Source organism: Vigna unguiculata, chromosome 9, assembly GCF_037176805.1.
Source record: "Vigna unguiculata cultivar grain cowpea cultivar isolate G323 ecotype 2 chromosome 9, ASM3717680v1, whole genome shotgun sequence".
In the NCBI taxonomy this organism is placed as follows: domain Eukaryota; kingdom Viridiplantae; phylum Streptophyta; class Magnoliopsida; order Fabales; family Fabaceae; genus Vigna; species Vigna unguiculata.
The window spans coordinates 18,617,018-18,625,767 of NC_140800.1; the positions used below are offsets into that span (position 1 = coordinate 18,617,018).

Consider the following 8,750-nt stretch of genomic DNA (forward strand, 5'->3'; position numbering starts at 1 on the left):
AATTCAATGAAAAAAATAATGAAGTTAGGTATTTAACTAGACTAGAGATTCATAAACTAGCTATACAAGTTAGTTTCCACCTCAGTTTTCGTTTTCCTTGATATTGCTCACTTTTAGCTTAATTTTCATCTTTCATATACTGAATACATTGTTTTTGCATCAATCCTCAACATTTCCTTTGCTAATTGGATAGTCTTAAGCTCATTTTGACCAATTTCTAGTTGACTTTTGTGTTTTCTCTAGGTAGATTTGAATTTCCCTCCAAATTTTGTTTTGTGATGTCTTCTCCACATTTCTTTTGGTAATTAAAAGCTGTCCAAGGGTGTTTATAAAATTTGTATGTAGTAGTTTATTTCAGCTCTAATTTTGGTGAGTTTTAGCATAGTTTAGTGCTAATATTAGGTTGTTAATATGTATTATAGGTTGTTAATATATAGAAAATTGAATTCATGGAATGAGATGAACTGTTTATTTGCATTTCAAATTGTAAACTGAAATAAACTGAAGTTTATTTGCAAATTGTATAACAGATTCAATCAACCATTACTTATGCTTGTTTATTTGGGTAGATGTTATGCTTGTTTTGATATATTCATTTGCATGAAGACTAATATTTATTTATGCACTATGATAGGGGAGGAAAGGGTGAGGGTGGATCTGGAGGTAAATCACAGTAGCAAGGAAGGATTTCCTTAAAAGGTTGCCTAATACCTTTTGTGAGGTATAATTTCTTTCCACTTGATGTGATTCTTGCTAAGTATTATCATGCTGCTGATTTAAGTAGTCAATGAACTGTATTAATGTAGTTAATGAAAATGTAAAGTAAGTGTCTAACAAAGTTTTAAATGGTAAAATGTTCCTTAAAATAAAGTCAATTACTCTAAACAATAAAGAAATCACAATTTGACTGTAAAACCTAAAAATAGACTAATAAAGACAACAAGAAAGAAAATTTTAGCTAAAATGGTCTGCAGAGTCATGGGACTTGCATTCCAATTAAGACATTGTAGTTGTGTTAGTATTTGGATATCTTACTTAATTAGTAAGATATATCTCGACAATGTCATGATCTTAAGCAATACATGGGACATACATGTCTCCACTTTATTTCAATTCTCCCCATTACATTCTAATTTAAACCATTTATTGTGGTATAGAACATGGGCGAACTTGCTTTGAATAGTGCATAGATGTATGATCGTTGTTATAGTGGTAGAAGGGGATTGAAGGAGTCTTTTGTCTTAGGCATTGAAGAGTTTGTTCGAGTAGCAAGACAGTCTAGATATTTTGAACTTGAAGGTGGGATTAGATGCCCTTGCATTAAGTGTGAATGTACAAGGATTTTGACATATGAGATTGTAAAAGTTCACCTTTATAAAAAAGGGTTCATACCAAATTACTAGATTTGGACATTACATGGTGAAGATATACCAGTTGTTGATTTAATTGAAGGTGATAATTTTGTCCCTAGAGATGATGTACATACTGTTGAAATGGAGCAATTGTGTGACATGGAAGAGATGGTCAATAACTCTTTGTGTCAATTTCAATCAAACCAACAAACCAACGACACTAACTTAGAAGAGTGTCCTAATGAATCCACACAAAGGTTTTATAATTTGTTGGCAGAGGCAAATCAACCTTTATTTGAAGGGGCAAGAGACTCTAAATATTCAGTATGTGTTAGACTTCTATCTTATAAGTCTAATTGGAATATTCCCAACCAATGCTTAGAGGCTTTCACCAAACTTTTGTTAGATCTCACACCACCAAATATGAGCTTGCCAAAGAGTTATTATGACGCTAAGAGGTTAGTATCAAAGTTGGGATTGAAGGCTAAGAAGATTGATTGTTGTGTGAGTGGTTGTATGATCTTTTATGAGAATCATAATGGAAACAAAGATGTAGCATTTCTTGAATGTAAATTTTGTCACAAACCAAGATATCATCCACTTCATCAGGGATCAAGGCTCAAAAAACCAATTGCAGTTAAGTTAATGTTCTATTTGCCTATAATCCCAAGATTACAAAGAATGTTTGCTTCTATGCAAACTGCGCCACATATGACTTGGCATCATGAAAACCAAAGCCAAGCAATGTTACGCCACCCATCTGATGGTGAAGCCTGGAAGCACTTTGATCGTAAACATCCTACCTTTGCGTCTGATCCACGCAATGTGCGACTTGGTCTATGTTCAGATGGATTTAACCCTTACATTCAGGTTTCATCTTCACCATATTCTTGTTGGCCCGTGATTGTTACTCCATACAATCTTCCTCCTGAAATGTGCATATCAAAACCTTATATGTTTTTTAGTTGTCTTATACCAGGGCCATCCAATCCAAAGGCCTTTATTGATGTTTACTTGGAGCCTTTAATTGATGATTTGAAGAAGTTGTGGGTTGGTATCTTGACCTATGATGTTTCAAGGAAACAAAATTTTATGATGAGGGCTTGTTTGATGTGGACTATTAATGACTTCCCTGCTTATGGGATGTTATTTGGTTGGGGCACACATGGTAGATTAGCTTGTCCGCATTGGATGGAGCACAATAAGTCATTCACGTTAAATTATGGTCGTTGGTTTGACTCACATCGTAGGTTCTTACCTAATGACCATCACTTTAGGAGAAATATTAAAGCCTTTCGAAAAGGGCAAGTTGAAATAGATGGGCCACCTCCTAGGTTAACACCATTACAAGTTTGGAGAAGAGTGAAACATTTTCCTAAAGTCACTGAAAACGGTGTAACACAGATAGATGGATATGGAGAGTGGCATAACTGGACAATAAGAAACATTTTTTGGGATCTTCCATATTGGAAAGATAATTTGTTAAGGCATAATCTTGATGTAATTCACATAGAAAAAAATTCTTTGAGAACATATTCAATACTATTATGAATGTGGCGGGAAAGACAAAGGACAATGAGAAGGCACGAAGGGATTTAGGATTGTATTGAAAGCGAAAAGACTTGGAGTTGAAGGTTCAAGATAATGGGAAAATATTAAAGCCTAAAGCAAATTACACCTTAACTCCAAATGAAGCTAAATCAGTTTGTCGGTGGATAAAGGAACTTAAGATGCCAGATGGTTATAGTTCCAAGTTGGCTAGATGTGCTGATGTTGAAAAAGGAAGAATCCATGGAATGAAAAGTCATGATTGTCATGTATTCATGGAGTCATTACTTCCTATTGCATTTAGTGGTTTTCCCATTCATATTTTAAATCCTCTTACTGAAATTAGCCATTTTTCAAAGATTTGTGCTCTGCAACATTAAAAGAGGAATGCCTAAGAAGAATGGAGGAAAATATTCCAATTATTCTCTGCAAATTAGAGAGAATATTCCCTCCTGGATTATTTGATTCCATGGAACATCTCCCTATTCATCTCCCCTATGAACCATTGTTGGGTGGACTAGTGCAATACAAATGGATGTATGCATTTGAAAGGTACTAAAGGACCTCCCTATTCATATTTATAATTAAGTTTGTGACCAATTTTTTTCATCATGATGTATCTTTTTATTTGTATAGATTCATGGGTGATTCAAAACGATCAATGAAAAATAAAGCAAGAGTTGAAGGTTCTATTTGTGCATCTTATTTACACCGTGAGACAACATACTTTTGTTCTCATTATTTCAACAACTTCATGTTGTCACCACGCAATTGGAGGAATGAAGTTGAATGTCAAAAAGATGTGTCAACATTGTCTATTTTTCAGCAAAAAGGTCGACATGCAAGGAGAGAATCGATTCATTGGTTAACTGATGCAGAGTTCAAATCTGCTCATGTTCATGTGTTAATCAATTGCACTTAAGTCAAACCATATCTTGAGTAAGTTATATCCTCCTTTGTGAACAGCATATTCCTCATGTGTTAACTGATAGCATTGAAATTTATTTTCACCGGCTCATTCCTTATGTGCTTACAAATACCTAAGAGCAGTGCTTCTGCTCGTATTCATTCAGAGTTTCCTGAATGGTTCCAATATCAAGTATGTATTGTACCCTTAATTATGCAATAAATGGATTTTAATGTATCATAATTCTACATCTATCTTTCTATATTTGTAGGTTTATAACGAGCCATTAAGTGTTAGAAACCAAGACCTAAGGGATTTGTCAAATTGGCCAATGAAATGTGTCAAGGAATGGCACACGTACTTCGTGAATGGGTACAAGTTCCATACTAACGCATGAAGCAAAGGGAAAAAGACTATAAATAGTGGTGTTCATGTGAAGGGCCTTACCGAAGGAGGTGAAAATGATTTTTATGGGATCATTCATAGAATATATGAACTAGATTACAATACTTCTAATAAACCGAAGAAAGTTGTACTTTTTTGTGTGTGAATGGTTTGATCCCTCAAGGAAAGGTACAAGAGTGAATCCTAAATATAACATTGTGGACATTCACATGACTTCAAGGTACCAAGCATTTGATCCATTTATTTTGACATACAATGTTAGACAAGTATATTATGTACAATATCCACCATCTCGAAAAGACAATCGTGGTTGGTGTGTTGCAATTAAAACAAAGCCGAGAGGTCGCATTGAATCAAATGAGGTGGAAGACGATGTCCCTTACCAAGTTGATGAAATGTCACATGTCAACGAAGTAATTGAAGTAGAACGTGTATATGGATTTCATCACATAGAAGGTCATGATGAAGAGTTGGAACAGGAGGAGGAGGAGGAGGAAGAAGAAAAAGAAGAAGAAGAAGAAGAGGAAGAGGAGGAGGAGGAGGAAGATCTAGATGAAGAAGAAGAAGAAGAAGAAGATGATGAAACTGAAGAAGTGGATGAAGAGGACGACGACGATGAGGATGAAAGTGGTGATAATGACTAACTTTTTCTTTTTTGTTTTTGTACTTAACTTTTTAATATGTTTGTCTTTCTTTTTCATTTCATTAGAACTTTTTGTTGTTGTACTTCAACTTGTGTAATATGTCTAATGAATAGTTATTAAGTTGGTATATTTGTTTGTTATCATACACCATCTTAATTTGTTTGATACTTAGATCCTAAACTCCATACGCCATGTCATCGGGAGATCCACCTCGACCACCCCCAGTTGATAAAGGGAAAGGTATTGCAAAAACAAGAAAGAGACGTAATAATTATATGCTTCGGATTCCACTCCGACCCATCACCCCTACCCCGGGCTTACATATGCCATCCTTATCTTCCCCACCTCCACCCACAGGGTTACATAACCCTACATCTATCTCGGCGTCTCATATGCCATCCTCATTTTCTCAACCTCCACCCATAGGGTTGCATACCCTTGTTGTTGCTCCCAGGCCCCCTTCTGTACCACCCTCACATATACCATCCTCATCTTCCTCAGCTCCACACACACTGGGTTACATACCCCTTCTACAGACATTGGAGCATCCCCATCACCTCATATTGTACCATCCCCAGCCTCGATTGGTGGCCCATCTTCTGTCGTAGGTCAGCAGTCTGCACCATCCCAGTTGCAGGTGATATAGTTGCCCCACAACCTATGGTTGATCCTGATTTAGATGCAGAACCTAACCCAACTCTACAGGACCGCCCGATGATTGAACCTGTCAGTTGAGGGTAATATTTAAATTTAGTTATTCTCATTGTTTATATTATGTAACTTCTTTCATCTTCTAACAATTTTCCATGAATTATAGGTTTGTTCCATATAGAGTTGCTTCACAGGCTATCACAAAGACAATCAAGCAACAATTTCTTAATCTTTGGCCATCATGGGGATCAATACCTGAAAAAGACAAGGACATTTTTTGGCAACGCTTCAAGGTAATGTGTTCTAACTTATTATATAGGTAAATTATGTTGTTAACTACTATTCCATGTTTAAGATACTTATAATGTTTTATATGTTTAAATTGTGTTATAAAGGAGAGTTTAGTGAGCACCAGAGCATGAAATTGCCATTAAGAGAAATTTCAACGGCAAAGCTTCTCATCGTCTCTTTGAGCTATTTAGAGATGCTAGAATGGGTAGAGAAAGGCTAGAATGGATTCCTAATGATGTGTGGACAAGGCTGCTAGAACATTGGAATTCTCCAAGTTATCGAAGCAAATGTATTGCAACAAAAAAGAATAGGGCTTCTGAAACAGGTGGAACCCTACATATAAGGGGATCCATTACCACTTACGAGTATGCCCTTCGTATGGTAAACACATTAAATGTTTGTATTTGTCATATTTGAACTACATTTTTAAAGTTTGAAATCAAATCAAATCTAACTCTATAACATTTTGTTGCAGGCACGTGAGTTGGGACGCCATGTGTTTCTTGATGAAGTCTTTCAGCAGACACATATTTAGAAAGGTACTGGCGAGTATGTGGATGAGAGGTCTAGGAAGACAAATGTAAGTCTCTTTTATTGTTCAATATTATTTACTCTTAAATGTATCCCACCACAGAATAATAATTGTTCATTGTTTACTTAGAGGAAGAATTTCAGACTAGGCTTTCTCAAGTCATATATGAGGATGAGAGGTCTATTTAGAAAGGTACTGGCGAGTATGTGGATGAGAGGTCTAGGAAGACAAATGTAAGTCTCTTTTATTGTTCAATATTATTTACTCTTAAATGTATCCCACCACAGAATAATAATTGTTCATTGTTTACTTAGAGGAAGAATTTCAGACTAGGCTTTCTCAAGTCATATATGAGGTTTCGTCATGTGCTGATGGAACACAAGAACAATCCTCTGCTGATCCTACACAGGATGATTCTATCAGGACTAGGTGTTGGATTGAGACAGTAAGAGGGAAAAAGAAAGGAAGACTTTATGGGGTTGGTCAACTTGTTTCAAAATATACTGGTCCAAATGAAAGTCTGAACCAACTACCAGCTTCTTTCTCTTCTAATACTGAGGACCTCACTAATATTAGGCAGCAACTTTCACGCAGCCTGGAGGAAAATGAGCAATTGAGGTCTAAGTTTCAGTCCTTTCAATCCCTAGTTCTGCAATATCTCACTCCTAATGCTCAGGCTCGTCTTCAACAGCCACAACCACAACCACAGCCACAGCCACAACAGCCAAACCCTACTCAACAAAACTCTGAAATCCCTCCACCTCATTCTCAACAACAAAATAATGAAGAGGACGATAATCTAAATGAAGAATCTTCTCCTAATTATGAAGATTATTAGTTTTTCATGTTCTTAAGACAAACTTCCTTCAACATGTACTTAATAAACCTGTGTACTATTATTCCTTCTTGGTACTGATCGTGCTTATGTAATATTTGACAAACATTCCTGTGCTCCATGTTATTTTCTCTGTTTTATAAACAATTTAGTGTGTCATCTGATATATATTGTGATGGAGTTTGATAATGATATAATATTTGATATAATGGAATGCTGGAATGTTGGACTGTTGGATTTGTCTGTGTTGGAATTTTCTATATGCAGGTATTGTGGAATGTCTAAAAAACAAATAAACTTAGACCAAATTTTTACTCTTACCGATTGATTACCGACGAACTCATCCGTTAGCAAATCCATTCGTGAAGTCCATACCATTATAGACGGATATATCCGTAGGTAATTTTCAACGAATGCTTCTCTCGGTAATTACTGACGGATATATCAATCAGTAATGGCATGGACTTCACGAATGCATTTACCGACGGATGAGGCCGTCGGTAATTATCGATGATCTCATCTGTCGGTAATAACTGACGGATAGAGCAACGGATGTTTCCGTCGGTAATTACCGGCGGACTTGAACAACCCGTCGGTAAATGATTATCGACGAGCGGTGTACTGACGGATATGTTGCCGTAGAAAGTCCGTTAGTAAAACGTTATTACCGATGGATTCTGACCATCGATAGTTAGCATTTTTCTGGTAGTGATTCCAACCCAAAATGCAACCAAGTGTTTAGATCACACTCCCAAAGCAACAAGGCAAGGCTAGCACTCAAATGGAAAGACAAGTGATTCGGCCACAACACTCCAAGAGTTTGAAGAAAAGAAAACTACTACGACAAAACAAAGAACACCTAGTGACAAACAAGAAAAGCACAAAAACAAGGAAAGCTAAACTCTAAAGAAGAAAAGTTTGAGACAAAAATTTTAACCAGACTAAAACAAGAAAATCACATTTTAAAGACTCTATGGAAAGCACTTGACAAGCATCTTCAAGTCTAAAATCTTGCATACACCAAGAAAGATCATAACCAAGTTAAAGCATGGAACTAATTAGCCAATATCACCCAATTCTCAAGTAAGAAAACTAGTAGCATAACACCTAGTGAGAAACACTCTTTTAGTTCACCAAGGAGCAAGGTTGCTCTCGATTTTTAGGCAAAAATTGGTGCAAAATTTTCTTCTTTCCACAACTAGTTTCATAAAATGGTGAGAAAGAGTTTTAGGTGGCTTGGACACTTAGGTCCTCAAGTTTTAGGCCAAAATCAATTTCATGGAGCATACATCAAGTAAGACATAAATTGAAAGCAAGATTCAAATACGTGGAAAAACAAGAATAAGAAAACTTAAAGTTATCATGACATATGACTCAAGCAAAAGTTAGGCATATTTAAAGACTCAACATGACATACACAAAGACACAAACATGTAGCTATCATGCATTTAAACTCATGGATTTGAGGCTCAATGACTATGCATCCAAAGACATGTTATCCAACAACATTTAGGAGCTTAAAAAGGTGCAAAAACCGTAGCCAAACTGTCACATATAACCTGAAAACAAGGATTCATGTATTCTT

The 8,750-nt window shown here is 36.1% G+C and overlaps 1 pseudogene; it reads left to right on the forward strand.

Annotated features, from left to right (window-relative positions):
• Window positions 1-1,160: 1,160 nt before the first annotated feature.
• LOC114191145 (uncharacterized) lies at window positions 1,161-3,280 on the forward strand (annotated as a pseudogene).
• The last annotated feature ends 5,470 nt before the right edge of the window (window positions 3,281-8,750 follow it).